This window comes from Rhipicephalus microplus, chromosome 9 (genome assembly GCF_043290135.1).
Source record: "Rhipicephalus microplus isolate Deutch F79 chromosome 9, USDA_Rmic, whole genome shotgun sequence".
NCBI lineage: Eukaryota > Metazoa > Arthropoda > Arachnida > Ixodida > Ixodidae > Rhipicephalus > Rhipicephalus microplus.
The window spans coordinates 11,608,701-11,623,323 of NC_134708.1; positions in this window are offsets into that span (position 1 = coordinate 11,608,701).

Here is a 14,623-nt window from a genome sequence, read left to right on the forward strand (position 1 = left end):
AGCTTCTCCTTTACCTGTATAATAGTGCGGTATCATAGCATCCGCAATGAGCACGTATGTAAGGTAGTTTCTGTGAGGCTGTGCATTAAAAAAAGGTCGTGCCATCAAATTTTGTGTTTTGGGCTTTCTTATCATATCGACGACAAATCGCAATTAAATAAATTTTTGTCAAAACTGTGATGAACTTCAAAATAATCACAAATCTCAAGATTTCCAACGCATATAGGTTTACTTCTTTCTTCAAAAAGGCGAGAAGACTGCGCCCACCAAGTCAAGCATACACAAATACACCATGTAATGTGTAATAATGGGCTGCTTAAGGTACAGCCAACTTTTCAACCCTATTATCTAGCCACAGCAATAGCCGAGTTGGTAAGGTGTTCGGATATAAACCGAAAGGTCGCTGGTTATAATCAGGGTGGATATAGCGGTGAGAAAAAAAAAGAAAAGCAACAAGGCGATGAGGGTGCGGAAGTTAATACTCAAAGATTTATTTTGTTTATTTTTATTCATGAGCTGCAGAAGTAAGCACACCAATTTTTTAACACTGCACCATGTGCCGGGGTGGTAGACTCAGTGTGTATGGTGTTCAGTTCACAATTAAAAGGTTCATGTTTCGAATTAGAGAGCTGCGAGTACTGCAACGCCAGGATGTTATCGAGATACATTAGTGCCTAAACTGAAGTGCACGTAGAGCCACACACTAGATGTATACTACGTAGGATTCATAGATCACAAATTATGGCCATATATTGAGGTAATGGTAATTTTTCTTTTACAAAGTGACTTTTTTATAAAAAACATTGGGAAGGCATCATCTATGGTAGCTGTGGACCCTGAGGTTCGAAACACTCATAAGCCTTCATCTATTCATAGGGTTTTTCCGATCAGATAGGAAAACCTATAGTCCTTGGAAAGCTCGCAACTTTCGATTCCTGAAGGTCTGGAAGTGTTTGAATGAAACTCACTCAGGGCATTTCTGATCAGAAAGGTAAGTCTATAGCCATGGGACAAGTCGCAATTTTTTTATTTACGAAGGTGTCGCATTTCAATGAAAAAGTCTGCTCGACCTTTTCCGATCAGAAAGGTAAGACCGTAAGCCTTTAGAAAACTCGTAATTTTCCATATCAGTATGTTTGATCAATGGTCATATTTTAAATATATGCACTCCTAGGGCATTTCCGATAAGAAAACTCATGATTTTCAATTTCCGAAAGTACGTGTTCCTACATATATAAGACAACCGCTAAAGTGTTTTCGATCTGTAAGTTAGGGGGAGGGAAATGGCGAAATTTCAAAAAAGGGAGCTTTAAACATTCTGGTGTAGCACTTTAAGGTGTGATATAGATCTAGCCTTTGAAAATCTTTAATCTTTTTAATTTTTTGAAGTGCTCAAGCACTTCGATCAATTTTGTTTTCTTAATTTTCAAAACGCAGACAACTTTATGCACTCAATTGAAATTTTTGTATATTTTCTTCGGGCCCCTCAAATTATAGCCAAATGAAAAATTTGTTAAGGAACATATTGTATCGCGGTAACGGACACAGCTCATTCTGCGCACTGTTCACGACAGTAAGTTGGCGTCTCTTCTACACAGACCACGGAAAAAACTTTTTCGGGGGATTATGAAACATTTGAGACGAAAAACATGCACAGTTCCTTCGCTGCAGTGTGTGATGTCAGAAAAAAAGTTGTTCCTTATCACAGGTGATACGGGTATCAACTTTTGCGAGTCTATTTTGATGGCCCCTACAGTGAAGCCAGACCTTCAAACAACCCTTTACTCAGAAGGGCCCTTCTTTGTACGTGACATTTGATAATGCAGGACTAACAAACCGGTAATCACTACAAAAAAATGTGTGGACAGGGGCGCATGATTGAAAAAAAAAAACTGTGCTCATTGGACAGGGACACAGCTTGTCCCCTGTCTGCTTAGTAATGCGGTTTATAGCATCCACAATTAGCACGTCTGTAAGTTAGTTTCTGTGAGGCTGCTCATTACAAACTCGCAGCATATCCACAAAGTCGATGATGAGGAGGCGAAGCGTTTGTTCGTGTAACCAACCACCCGTGCGTCGATCCACCCATCCGTGCTTCCATCGTCGGTCCATTCGTGCTACCGTCCATCCATTCGTCCGTACGTCCATGCTTCTGTTCTTCCGTGCGTGAGTCCATTCGCGTGTCTTCCCGCCCTTCTCTCCGTACATACTTCCGTCCATTGTGCTTCTCTCTGTCCATTCATGAGTCCGTCCGTGGGTCCGTCCGTGGGTCCATCCGTGGGTCCGTCCATCCACGCTTCTGTCCGCCCGTGCTTTCATCTGTTCGTCCAGGTTTCCGTCCATCTGTCCGTCCGTGCGTCCGTGCCTGCATCTGTCTGTCTGTCTGTCTGTCTGTCTGTCTGTCTGTCTGTCTCTCTGCCTGTCTGTCTGTCTGTCTGTCTGTCTGTCTGTCTGTCTGTCTGTCTGTCTGTCTGTCTGTCTGTCTGTCTGTCTGTCTCTATGTCACACTAGCGCCACCTGCTGAGTGAGTCAGGAAGCTAGGTGTTTACGAGTTGGTCACAAATAGGCATGCATGGATGGATCCATGGCTTTAGGATTTCGCCCCTAAAAAGGGTGCTGCCATCAAAGTTCGTGGCTATAACAAGCCTGTTTTGGGTTCCCTTATCATTTCAATGCAAGTATATTGATTTTCTCAGAAGTTTAACGAACTTGAAAATAATTGGAAGACTCAAGTGTTTCGAAACAAAAAATTCACCTCGTTCTTCAAGGAGGCCAGAAAATGTCCATCAAGGCCGGAATACACAAATCCACCTTTTTTTTATGTAATGGGCTGGCTGATGTACAGACCAACTTTCAATCCGTGAAGGCAAGCCGTGGAAGTAGCCGAATCGGTAAAGTGTTAGGCTGTAAACCAAGAAGTCACTGGTTCAAATCACGGTCCCTGTAGTGTTGAAAAAAAAAAGGGGGAAAGCTGCAGGATGATCGTAGAAGGAAAGTTAATTCTCCGAAGTTTTTTTTTTTATTTTTATACATGAGTTTTACGAGTGAGCACACCAAGTTCCGAACACTGCGTACTGTGTCGTCGCAGTAGCCCAGTGCGTATCGTGTTCAGTTCACAACTAAAAGGTTGATGGATCGAATTACAGAGCTCCTAGTGCCGGAACGCCTGTGTGTCATCCAGATACATTATTGCCAAAGCATAAATGCACGTAGTGTCACACGCTAGATGTAAATACTGGGGTCCACATTGCGGGTAGGATTTACAGACCGCGAATTGCGGCCATCTATTGATGTAGTGCTTTTATTTTTGTTTGAAGAACAGTGACCTGTTTTTCCAAAATTAAAATGGTTTGGAGGGGGGGGGGGGGGGGCCACGTTCTACGGTAGCTGCGGACGCTGAGGTCTGGGGCACCCATAAGCCCGTAGCCCTTTTCTGATCAGAAAGAAAAGTACTTTGTCTGACGTCACACGTTGCAGCGAAGGAATAACTATACGTGTAGTCTGCCTTAAATGTGTCATTTCAAGCCCCAAAAAAATTTTCCCACGGTCTGTGTTGTTGGGAAGTCAACTTCCTGTGCGATAGTGCACCGAATGTGTGACGTCAGGCAAAAGTTGGGCCTTATCATAGGTGATAAGGGCCTAAACTTTTTCGAGTGATTTTTGATAATTACTGTGGTGAAGCCAACTCTTCAGAGAAACCTTCACTCGGGATGCTTCCTTTGAAATACAAAACAAATTATAACGTTGCCGTATGTAAGCGGTAATCATTATAAAATTGCGCAGAGTGAGGCGCTTGAATAAAGAAACTGTGCAGAGCACTAGAAACTTCCCTGACGTTAGGTTCGCTTTGACGCAATTTGTCCTTTTACTTAATGTTTTTGTGGTTTACAGGGTTCTCAATGAGCTCATTTGTGAGGCAGTTTCTATGAGGCTGTGCATAAAAAAAAGAAGAGGTGCCATCAAATTCGGAACCATAAAAAGCTCGCTATGGGTTTTCTTACCATTGCGTAGCGGAATTGCTAGGAAATATTTTTTTCTCGAGACTATGTATCTGTCGTCTGACACATGCACTATCTTGTGGTCTATAAGGTTTCCTGCTACCAATGACAAACATTCATAACGTTGCTCACAAAAGAAAAATAAAATATGTTGTGTTATGTTAATAGCAAGGGCTGCTTTACCGGCTGTTATGTATTACAATAGGTGCAATCCAAGCGAAGCGTTCCCAAGAAGAGTGGGCTTCACTGCAATAAGTGTCAAAAATCGCTCGGAAAAGTTGGGGCCCTTATCACCTATGATAAGCTCTAACTTTTGTCTGACGTCACACACTGCAGCTAAGGACTAACTATGCGTGCTGTGAGCCTCAAATGCGCCATTTCCAACCAAAAAAATTTTCCCATGGTCTGTGCTGTTGGGAAGCCAACTTTCTGTCCGATGATGCGCCGAATGTGTGACGTCAGACAAAAGTAGGGCCTTATCATGGGTGATAAGGGCCTAAACTTTTTCGAGTGGTTTTTGACCATTACTGTAGTGAAGCCAACTCTTCAGAAAAACCTTCACTTGGAATTCTCCCTTTGAAATACAAAACAAATTATAATGTTGGCGTATGAAAACGGTAATCCTTATAAAAAATGCGCAGAGCGAGGCGCTTGCATAAAGTAACTGTGCAAAGCATTAGAAACGTTCCTAACGTTAGGATCGCTAAGACGCAAGTTGTCCTTTTACTTACTAATTTTTGCGGCTTACAGGGTCTGCAATTAGCACATCTGTGAGGCAGTTTCTATAAGGCTCTGCATTAAAAACGAGGTGGTGCCATCAAATTAGGGACCATAAAAAGCTTGTTATGGGTTTTCTTACCATTACGATGCTGAAATGCAAAGAAATATTTTTTTCTGGTGGCTATGTATCTGTCGTCTGACTGATACACATTATAACAGTGTATGAGGCTTCCTGCTACCAATGACCAAAATTCATAACGTTGCTCACGAAATAAAAATAAAAACTAATTGTGTATGTTAATAGCAAGGGCTGCTTTATCGGCTGTTATGTATTCCAATAGGTGCAAACCAAGCGAAGGGTTCCCCTGAAGAGTTGGCTTTACCACAGCAAGTGTCAAAAACCGCTCGGAAAAGTTGGGGCCCTTATCACCTATGATAAGCTCTAACTTTTGTCTGACGTCACACATTACAGCTTAGGACAAACTATGCGTGCTGTCAGCCTCAAATGTGCCATTTCCAACCAAAAAAATTTTCCCACGGTCTGTTTTGTTGGGAAGCCAACTTTCTGTGCGATGATACGCCGATTGTAATACGTCAGACAAAAGTTGGGCCTTATCATAGGTGATAAGGGCCTAAACTTTTTCGAGTGGTTTTTGACAATTACTACGCTGAAGCCAACTCTTCAGGGATACCTTCACACGATATGTTCCTTTTGAAATACAAAACAAATCACAACGTTGGCGTTTGAAAACGATAATCTTTATAAAAATGCGCAGAGCGGGGCGCTTGAATAAAGTAACTGTGCAAAGTATTAGTAACGTCCCTAACCTTAGGTTCGCTAAGACGCAAGTTGTTCTTTTACTTACTAATTTTGCGGTTTACAGGGTCTTCAATTAGAACACCCGTGAGGCAGTTCATATGAGGCTCTGCATTAAAAAAGAAGTGGTGCCATCAAATTCGGCACTATAAAAAGCTCTTTATGTGTTTTCTTACCATTGCTATGCTGAAATGCAAAGAAATATTTTTTTTCTGATGGCTCTGTGTCTGTCGTCTGACTGATACACATTATTGCGGTCTATGAGGCTTCGTGCTACCAGTGACCCACATTCATAACGTTGCTCACGAAATAAAAATAAAAACTAATTGTGTTATGTTACATAGCAAGGGGTGATTTATCGGCTGTTATGTTTTACAATAGGTGCAAACCAAGCGAAGGGTTCCCCTGAAGAGTTGGCTTCACCGCAGCAAAAGTCAAAAACCACTCGGAAAAGTTGGGGCCCTTATCACCTATGATAAGCTCAAACTTTTGTCTGACGTCACACGCTGCAGCTAAGGACTAACTATGCGTGCTGTGAGCCTCAAATGTGCCATTTCCAGCCAAAAATATTTTCCCATGGTCTGTGCTGTTGGGAAGCCAACTTTCTGTGCGATGATGTGCCGAATGTGTGACGTCAGACAAAAGTTGGGCCTTATCATAGGTGATAAGAGCCTAAACTTTTTCGAGTGGTTTTTGACCATTACTGTAGTGAAGCCAACTCTTCAGAAAAACCTTCACTCGGAATTCTCCCTTTGAATTACAAAACAAATTATAATGTTGGCGTATGAAAACGGTAATCCTTATAAAAAATGCTCAGAGCGGGGTGCTTGCATAAAGTAACTGTGCAAAGCATTAGAAACGTTCCTAACGTTAGGATCGCTAAGATGCAAGTTGTCCTTTTACTTACTAATTTTGCGGCTTACAGGGTCTGCAATTAGCACATCTGTGAGGCAGTTTCTATAAGGCTCTGCATTAAAAACGAGGTGGTGCCATCAAATTCAGGACCATAAAAAGCTTGTTTAGGGTTTTCTTACCATTACGATGCTGAAATGCAAAGAAATATTTTTTTCTGGTGGCTATGTATCTGTCGTCTGACTGATACACATTATAACGGTGTATGAGGCTTCCTGCTACCAATGACCAAAATTCATAACGTTGCTCATGAAATAAAAATAAAAACTAATTGTGTTATGTTAATAGCAAGGGCTGCTTTATCGGCTGTTATGTATTCCAATAGGTGCAAACCAAGCGAAGGGTTCCCCTGAAGAGTTGGCTTTACCACAGCAAGTGTCAAAAACCGCTCGGAAAAGTTGGGGCCCTTATCACCTATGATAAGCTCTAACTTTTGTCTGACGTCACACACTACAGCTTAGGACTAACTATGCGTGCTGTCAGCCTCAAATGTGCCATTTCCAACCAAAAAAATTTTCCCACGGTCTGTGCTGTTGGGAAGCCAACTTTCTGTGCGATGATACGCCGATTGTATGACGTCAGACAAAAGTTGGGCCTTATCATAGGTGATAAGGGCCTAAACTTTTTCGAGTGGTTTTTGACAATTACTACGCTGAAGCCAACTCTTCAGGGATACCTTCACACGATATGTTCCTTTTGAAATACAAAACAAATCACAACGTTGGCGTTTGAAAACGATAATCTTTATAAAAATGCGCAGAGCGGGGCGCTTGAAAAAAGTAACTGTGCAAAGTATTAGCAACGTCCCTAACCTTAGGTTCGCTAAGACGCGAGTTGTTTTTTTACTTACTAATTTTGCGGTTTACAGGGTCTGCAATTAGAACACCCGTGAGGCAGTTCATATGAGGCTCTGCATTAAAAAAGAGGTGGTGCCATCAAATTCGGCACTATAAAAAGCTCGTTATGGGTTTTCATACCATTACGATGCTGAATTACAAATAAATATTTTTTTCTCAAGACTATGTATCTGTTGTATGACTAGATGCACATTATTGCGGACTATAAGGCTTCCTGCTACCAATGACCCACATTCATAACGTTGCTCACGAAATAAAAATAAAAACTAATTGTGTTATGTTAATAGAAAGGGGTGCTTTATCGGCTGTTATGTAATACAATGGGTGCAAACCAAGCAAAGGGTTCCCCTGAAGAGTTCGCTTCACCGCAGCAAACGTCAAAAACCGCTCGGAAAAGTTGGGGCCCTTATCACCTATGATAAGCTCTAACTTTTGTCTGACGTCACACACTGCTGCTAAGGACCGACTATGCATGCTGGCAGCCTCAAATGTGCCATTTTCAGCCAAAAAAAAATTTTCCCACGGTCTGTGCTGTTGGGAAGCCAACTTTCTGTGCGATGATGCGCCGAATGTGTGGCGTCAGACAAAAGTTGGGCCTTATCATAGGTGATAAGGGCGTAAACTTTTTCGAGTGGTTTTTGACAATTACTGTGGTGAAGCCAACTCTTCACGGATACCTTCACATGGGATGTTCTTTTTGAAATACAAAACAAATCACATTGTTAACGTTGGAATGCGATAATCCTTACAAAAATGCGCAGAGCGGGGCGCTTGAATAAAGTAACTGTGCAAAGTATTAGTAACGTCCCTAACCTTAGGTTCGCTAAGACGCAAGTTGTTCTTTTACTTAATAATTTTGCGGTTTACGGGGTCTGCAATTAGAACATCTGTGTGGCAGTTTCTATGAGGCTCTGCATTAAAAAGAGGTGGTACCATCAAATTCGGGACCACAAAAAGCTCGTTATGGGTTATCTTACCATTGCGATGCTGAAATGCAAAGCAATGTATTTTTTTTCTGATGGCTATGTATTTGTCGTCTGACTGATACACATTATTGCGGTCTATGAGGCTTCCTGCTACCAATGACCTGCATTCATAGTGTTGCTCACGAAATAAAAACAAAAACTAATTGTGCTATGTTAATGACGAGGGCTACTTCTTCCGCTGTAATGTATTACAAAGGGAGCATCGCGAGCGAACCGTTCCCTTGAAGAGTTGGCTTCACCGCAGAAACCGTCCAAAACCACTCGGAAAAGTTGGGGCCCTTATCACCTATGATAAGCTCTAACTTTTGTCTGACGTCACACACTGCAGCTAAGGACTAACTATGCATGCTGGCAGCCTCAAATGTGCCATTTCCAGCCAAAAAAATTTTCCCACGGTCTGTGCTGTTGGGAAGCCAACTTTCTGTGCGATGATACGCCGAATGTATGACGTCAGACAAAAGTTGGGCCTTATCATAGGTGATAAGGGCGTAAACTTTTTCGAGTGGTTTTTGACGATTACTGTGGTGAAGTCAACTTTTCAGGAAAACCTTCACACGAGTTGTTCTTTTTTAAATACAAAACAAATCACATTGTTGGCGTTGGAACACGATAATCCTTACAAAAATGCGCAGAGCGGGGCGCTTGAATAAAGTAACTGTGCAAAGTATTGATAACGTCCCTGACGTTAGGTTCGCTTCGACGCAATTTGTCTATTTACCTAATATTTTTGTGTTTACAGGGTTCACAATTAGCACATTTGTGAGGCAGTTTCTATGAGGCTGTGCACAAAAAAGAGGTGGTGCCATCAAATTTGGAACGATAAAAAGCTCGCTATGGGTTTTCTTACCATTGCGATGCTGAAATTCAAAAAAATATTTTTTTCTGAAACCTATGTATCTGTTGTCTGACTGATACCCATTATTGTGGTCTATAAGGTTTCCTGCTACCAATGACCCACATTCATAGCGCTGCTCACGAAATAAAAATAAAAACTATTGTGTTATGTTAATAGCGAGGGGTGCTTTATCGGCTGTTATGTATTACAATAGCTGCAGCCCAAGGGAAGCGTTATCCTGAAGATGGGGCTTCACTGCAGCAAACGTCCAAAACCACTCGAAAAAGTTGGGGCCCTTATCACCTATGATAAGCTCTAACTTTTGTCTGACGTCACACACTGCAGCTAAGGACTAACCATGCATGCGGTCCGTCTCAAATGTGCCATTTCTGGCCAAAAAATTTTTCCCACGGTCTGTGCTGTTGGGAAGCCAACTTTCTGTGCGATAAGGTGCCGAATGTGGGACGTCAGACAAATGTTGGGCCTTATCATAGGTGATAAGGGCCTAAACGTTTTCGAGTGGTTTTCGGCATGTGTACACGTTGTTTCTATCGTTCTAACTTTAAATTTTTGCCACTTTTACTACCTTGATTTTCTGATTGAAAATGTTTGCCGACACAAAATAACGAGTTTTCGAATTATTACATGTAATTTTACCTTTGTAAACGAGATAGCCCTAGGAATCGATATAAATAAAATGTTCGCACATCTTCTCAAACCGAAAATTACGAGTTTTCCAAAGGCTGTAGTAACCCACCATTTTTTCGAACCATCAACCTCTTGGGTATGAACTAAACACCACATGCGCTCGACTACCGCCATGGCAGCGCATGAAGTGTTTAGTACTTGGTTTGCTCACTGAACTGCAAGTCTTATTAAAAAAGTTTAAAAAATCGGCGCAAAGGCCCTCTTAACTACGTCGCCTTGTTTTTTCACCGCTACTGGCAGCGGGATTTGAACCAACGACTTCTCAGTTTTGAAGCAAGCACCTTACCGACACGGCTACTCAATGGCTGGGTAAAGTTGTTTAAACGCTGGTCTGTACGCAGCCTATTCATTATTAAATTGTGCAATTGTGTGCCCGAACCTTGACGCACGCAGCTTCCTGGCCTTCATGAAGACAGAGGTAAATATTTACCGACTGGAAATGGCCAGTTTCATGATTCCCAACGAATCACGAAATTGAAGATTTATAGTTTTGAAAAAAAATATATTTTCTTCGCAATACGCCATCGAAATGGTAAGAAAACCCCCAACGAGCTTTGTACAGTCGTGAGATTTGATGGCACCACGCCTTTTTTATACACAACCTCATAGAAAGTACCTTAGAGCTGTGCCAATGGCGGACCCTGTAAACCGCAAAATTATTAAGTAAAATAACAACTTGCATCCTCGCGAGTGAACGTTAGCGATGTTTTTAATGCTTTGCACAGTTACATTATTCAAGTGCCCCTCCCTACGCATTTATTAAGGATTACCGTTTTCATATGCCAAAATGATGATTAGTGTGTATTTCAAAGGGAGCATCCCGAGTGGAGGGTTCTCCTGAAGAGTAGGCTTCAGCACAGCAAATGTCGAAAACCACTCGAAAAAGTTGACGCCCTTATCACCTATGATAAGGCTTAACTTTTGTCTGACGTCACACATTGCAGCGAAAGAATAACTATGCGTGCGGTCCGTCTCAAATGTGTCACTTCCAGCCAAAAAATTTTCCCACGGTCTGTGCTGTTGGGAAGCCAACTTTCTGTGCGATGGTGCACCGGATGTGTGACGTCAGACAAATTTGGGTTTTATCGTAGGTGATAAGGGCGTGAACTTTTCCGCGTGGTTTTTGACATTGGCTGCAGTGAAGCCAACTCTTCAGGGGGCACTCTTCACTCGTAATGCTCCCATAGTTATAGAGAACGACTGATAACACAGCCCTTGCTATCAACATGACACAATCAGTTCTTTATTTTTATTTTCGTCAGCATCGTTGTGAACGTGGGTCGTCCATTGCAAGAAGCTTTATAGACCGCAATATTGTGCAGACGTTAGACCACAGATCGCAATTTCTGAAAAAATGCACCCAAAGCCTTTTTTTTTTTTTCACGTATTCGAAGTTTCTAGAGCAAAAAATGAAAGAACACAAAATTTTCAAAGTGTATTCGTATAGAAAATACTCGGCGTTTCCGAAATTCGCAGGTAATTGACTTTATTAAAATGCGTGGGCCTTTTGAAAAAAAAATTAAATATAGAAGATATTGAAAGCCTGCGTCTGTAAGATTGCTGAAAGTGCCCCACGAGTGTTACAACGTTTCAATTTTAAATTTTCACCACTTCTCTCACCCTAAATTTCTGATCGAAAATGTTTGGTGGTAAAAAATAAGGAGCTATAAATTGACCATGCAACACTTTTTAGGCATGGTCAGAAAACGCTGCCGATCCCTAGTAGAGGCTTCCGACAACACGCGAGCCATATAATGTAGCGCCGCACGCGGCCTGGAATTCACAATAAATTATCAAATTCAGCTAAAAATAACTTTCTTTTTTCTCGACAAATCACGGAATCAAGCCCAGTTAGCCCATCTATCAGTCATTGGCTGATTTGAACATGGCGCGCTCGGTTACAGAGGTCGCCGTGAGAGGCCGTCCCTTGTCCACGCGTGCACACGCGATCACTTTGAAAAGGCCACGTATTAAAAAAAAATAGAAGAAAAATGCTAAAGGTCACGAGGCGCGAGGGACGTTTTTTGTTTGCTCCTCCCATGCCTCCCTGCTCAGCTTCCAGCGCTTTCGTCGGGACAAGAGAAGAGGGATTGTGATTGCAGCGTGTGACAAGTTTTCGTAACTCCGCTCGTACTGGACAAATTCTTAAAATCTTTGAGGCGTTCAATTTGTGAGGTGATGCGCTTTCCTAGTGAATTAACACCATGCTTACCTAAAAAAGTGTTTCAGGGCTCCTTTAAAGGAGTTATATATAGACTTACCTTTCTTATCGGGAAAGCCCCAAGAATCGATATAAATAAAATGCTCCCGCATCTTCTGAAATCGCAAATTACGAGTATTCCAGAAGCTATTGACTTACCTTGCTGATCGGTTGATTTATAGATTGATATGTGGTGTTTAACGTTCCAAAACCACCATATGCTCATGAGAGAAGCCGTAGTGGAGGGCTCTGGAAATTCCGACCACCTGGGGTTCTTTAACGTGTACCTAAATCTGAGCACACGAGGAGTCTACAGCATTTTCGCCTCCATCGAAAATGCAGCTGTCACAGTTGGGATTCAATCTTGCAACGTGCGGGTCAACAGCAGAATACCGAAGCCACTAGACAACCGTGGTGGGGCACCAATATTAGGAGTCACCCGAAAACGAGGTGACGAAGCCACATGGCTGTTTATGGGTGCCCCGAGCCTCAGAGTCCACAGCTTCTATAGATCGTGGCCCCCATTTTCGAAAAAAAAATTACTTTTTAAAATGAAGAATGCAAGCATTTTCTTAATGGATAGTCGTGTTTTGAGGCCTATAGGTCCAACCTGCAGTGCGGCCTTCAGTGTTATACTTCCAGTATGGGACACTACGTGCATTTCAGTTTTGGCCCTGGTGTACCTGGATGAGTTACTGATATTCCGGCATCTGCCGCTCTTTAATTCGAACTATCAATGTTTCGGTTATCAATTGAACGTCATAACCGGCTAACGCCACGACACCGGATGCAGTGTTTAGAACTTGTTCTGCTCTTTATACTGCAGGTCAACTATAAAAATAAACAATGAACTATGGCGTATTAGCGCCCTTCAGCACTTCGCCTTGTTTCTTTACCGCTACTTCTACCGGGATTTGAACCAGCGACTTTCCAGCTTCGAGTCGACTACCTTACCTATTCGGCTACAGCCACTTTTTTTTTATTTATGGCCGGTCTCTTACAATGTACACGAACACATGTTACAAAGCATACAAACACATTTTCTCAAATACACACACACACACACACACACACACACACAGAGAAAAGACATGCCATCAGTCCCACATGGACTGGCATTGTCTACTTAAAATTTATTCAAGGCTGCCAGTGGTTCTAACCTCGTAAGCCATTCTGACGTGCACTCCTGCAATCTCGTCATCTCAATTTAAGCATGCTTTGCCTGGAGTAGGTTCATTCTGGCTTAGCATCTGTGTCGTTGTGGTATCCAGCCATTAGTGCACGTCTTACAGATACTTTTGTTTTTCGTGGGCGTTGCCATCTTGCTTGCGGGAGGCCCTTTCCTGGTCTGGCAACTCATCTGGCATGCTGAAAGTTTGCTTTCTGCATAGAAGGTAAGCGGGTGGCTGTGGTTTTATTGTTCCTTTCTAGTTTTTACGCGGTGAGTTTCGACGGAAGCGGTTCTTTAGAAAATGAGTATTTTAGACGTTCTGACAAGTCGTTGAGTGCATATTATTTTATAATAAAGTGCAGCGAACTATTCCGCCTCTGTTGATGGAGTATATTTGAAGCGTGGCTATTCGAAGCACTGGCTGGAAGAATGCACAGTATTTTCAGGTCTTTCTTTTTTATAAACTGGAGGGTGTTCAAATGAAATCTGCCAATTTCATTTACAAGAGTTATAGTTGGAAAACATCCCCGTCACACCTACTACAGAAAGCAGGACAAGAGTATCTTGAAACAAGGCGCTATCACCATAGGCTGAAGCTTTTTTTATTTATTTTATTGCAAAATGTTACGGGTTCAACAATCTCGACTCGTAGTACCCGTCATTAGCCACTTAACTCGGTCTTATCACACAAAAAATGTGGCCGAGCTGAAGCGCAGCACGTACTCTTTTCTGTACTATTTCTTTCCACGGATAATCGTCGAATGGAACGCCTTACCTTCTGATGTGGTAGCACTGCACAACATTGATTCTTTTATGCATGCGATAAAAGATGTGGCTCCGTAGGCGCTACGGCGCTTGGTGGGCGTAATGGGACGTCATGTGTTTCCTTGCGTTGCGATGTTTGAATGAATACTGAAACTTTTTTGTGTGTTTGTGTGTGCTATGCGAGTATGGAATCAGTGCTTGTGTAGGCTCTATGCTGTGTTGGTTATTGTAATATGGGTGATTTGGGCTTTGTGAGCGCTTACTTCCACACAGTTGGTTTCATCTTGTTGTTTATGCATATTTTCCAATGTCACTATTTCACGATATATAACTTCATGTACTTCCTTTTTTATCTTCTTTCTTCCTAGATTGCGTTGTGTTACTTATTTATGCCCCACTTATTTTTAGGGCTTCACGGAAGGCCGACAGTATGTAACAAAATAAATAAATAAATAAATAGAACAAGCAACATCACTTCGATCGCATAGTGAATATCTTTCTGGAGCTGTAGTCATCCACTTTGCTGAGATTTTTTTACTCTATGCATCGGCTACCGCTCTTGCCCGAAGCCGTTCGTTGGAGTGTAGGGGTTAGTCTTTATTTCGTGGCAATGACGGATTTTGTTAACTGCACACTAGCCATTGAATAAATTGT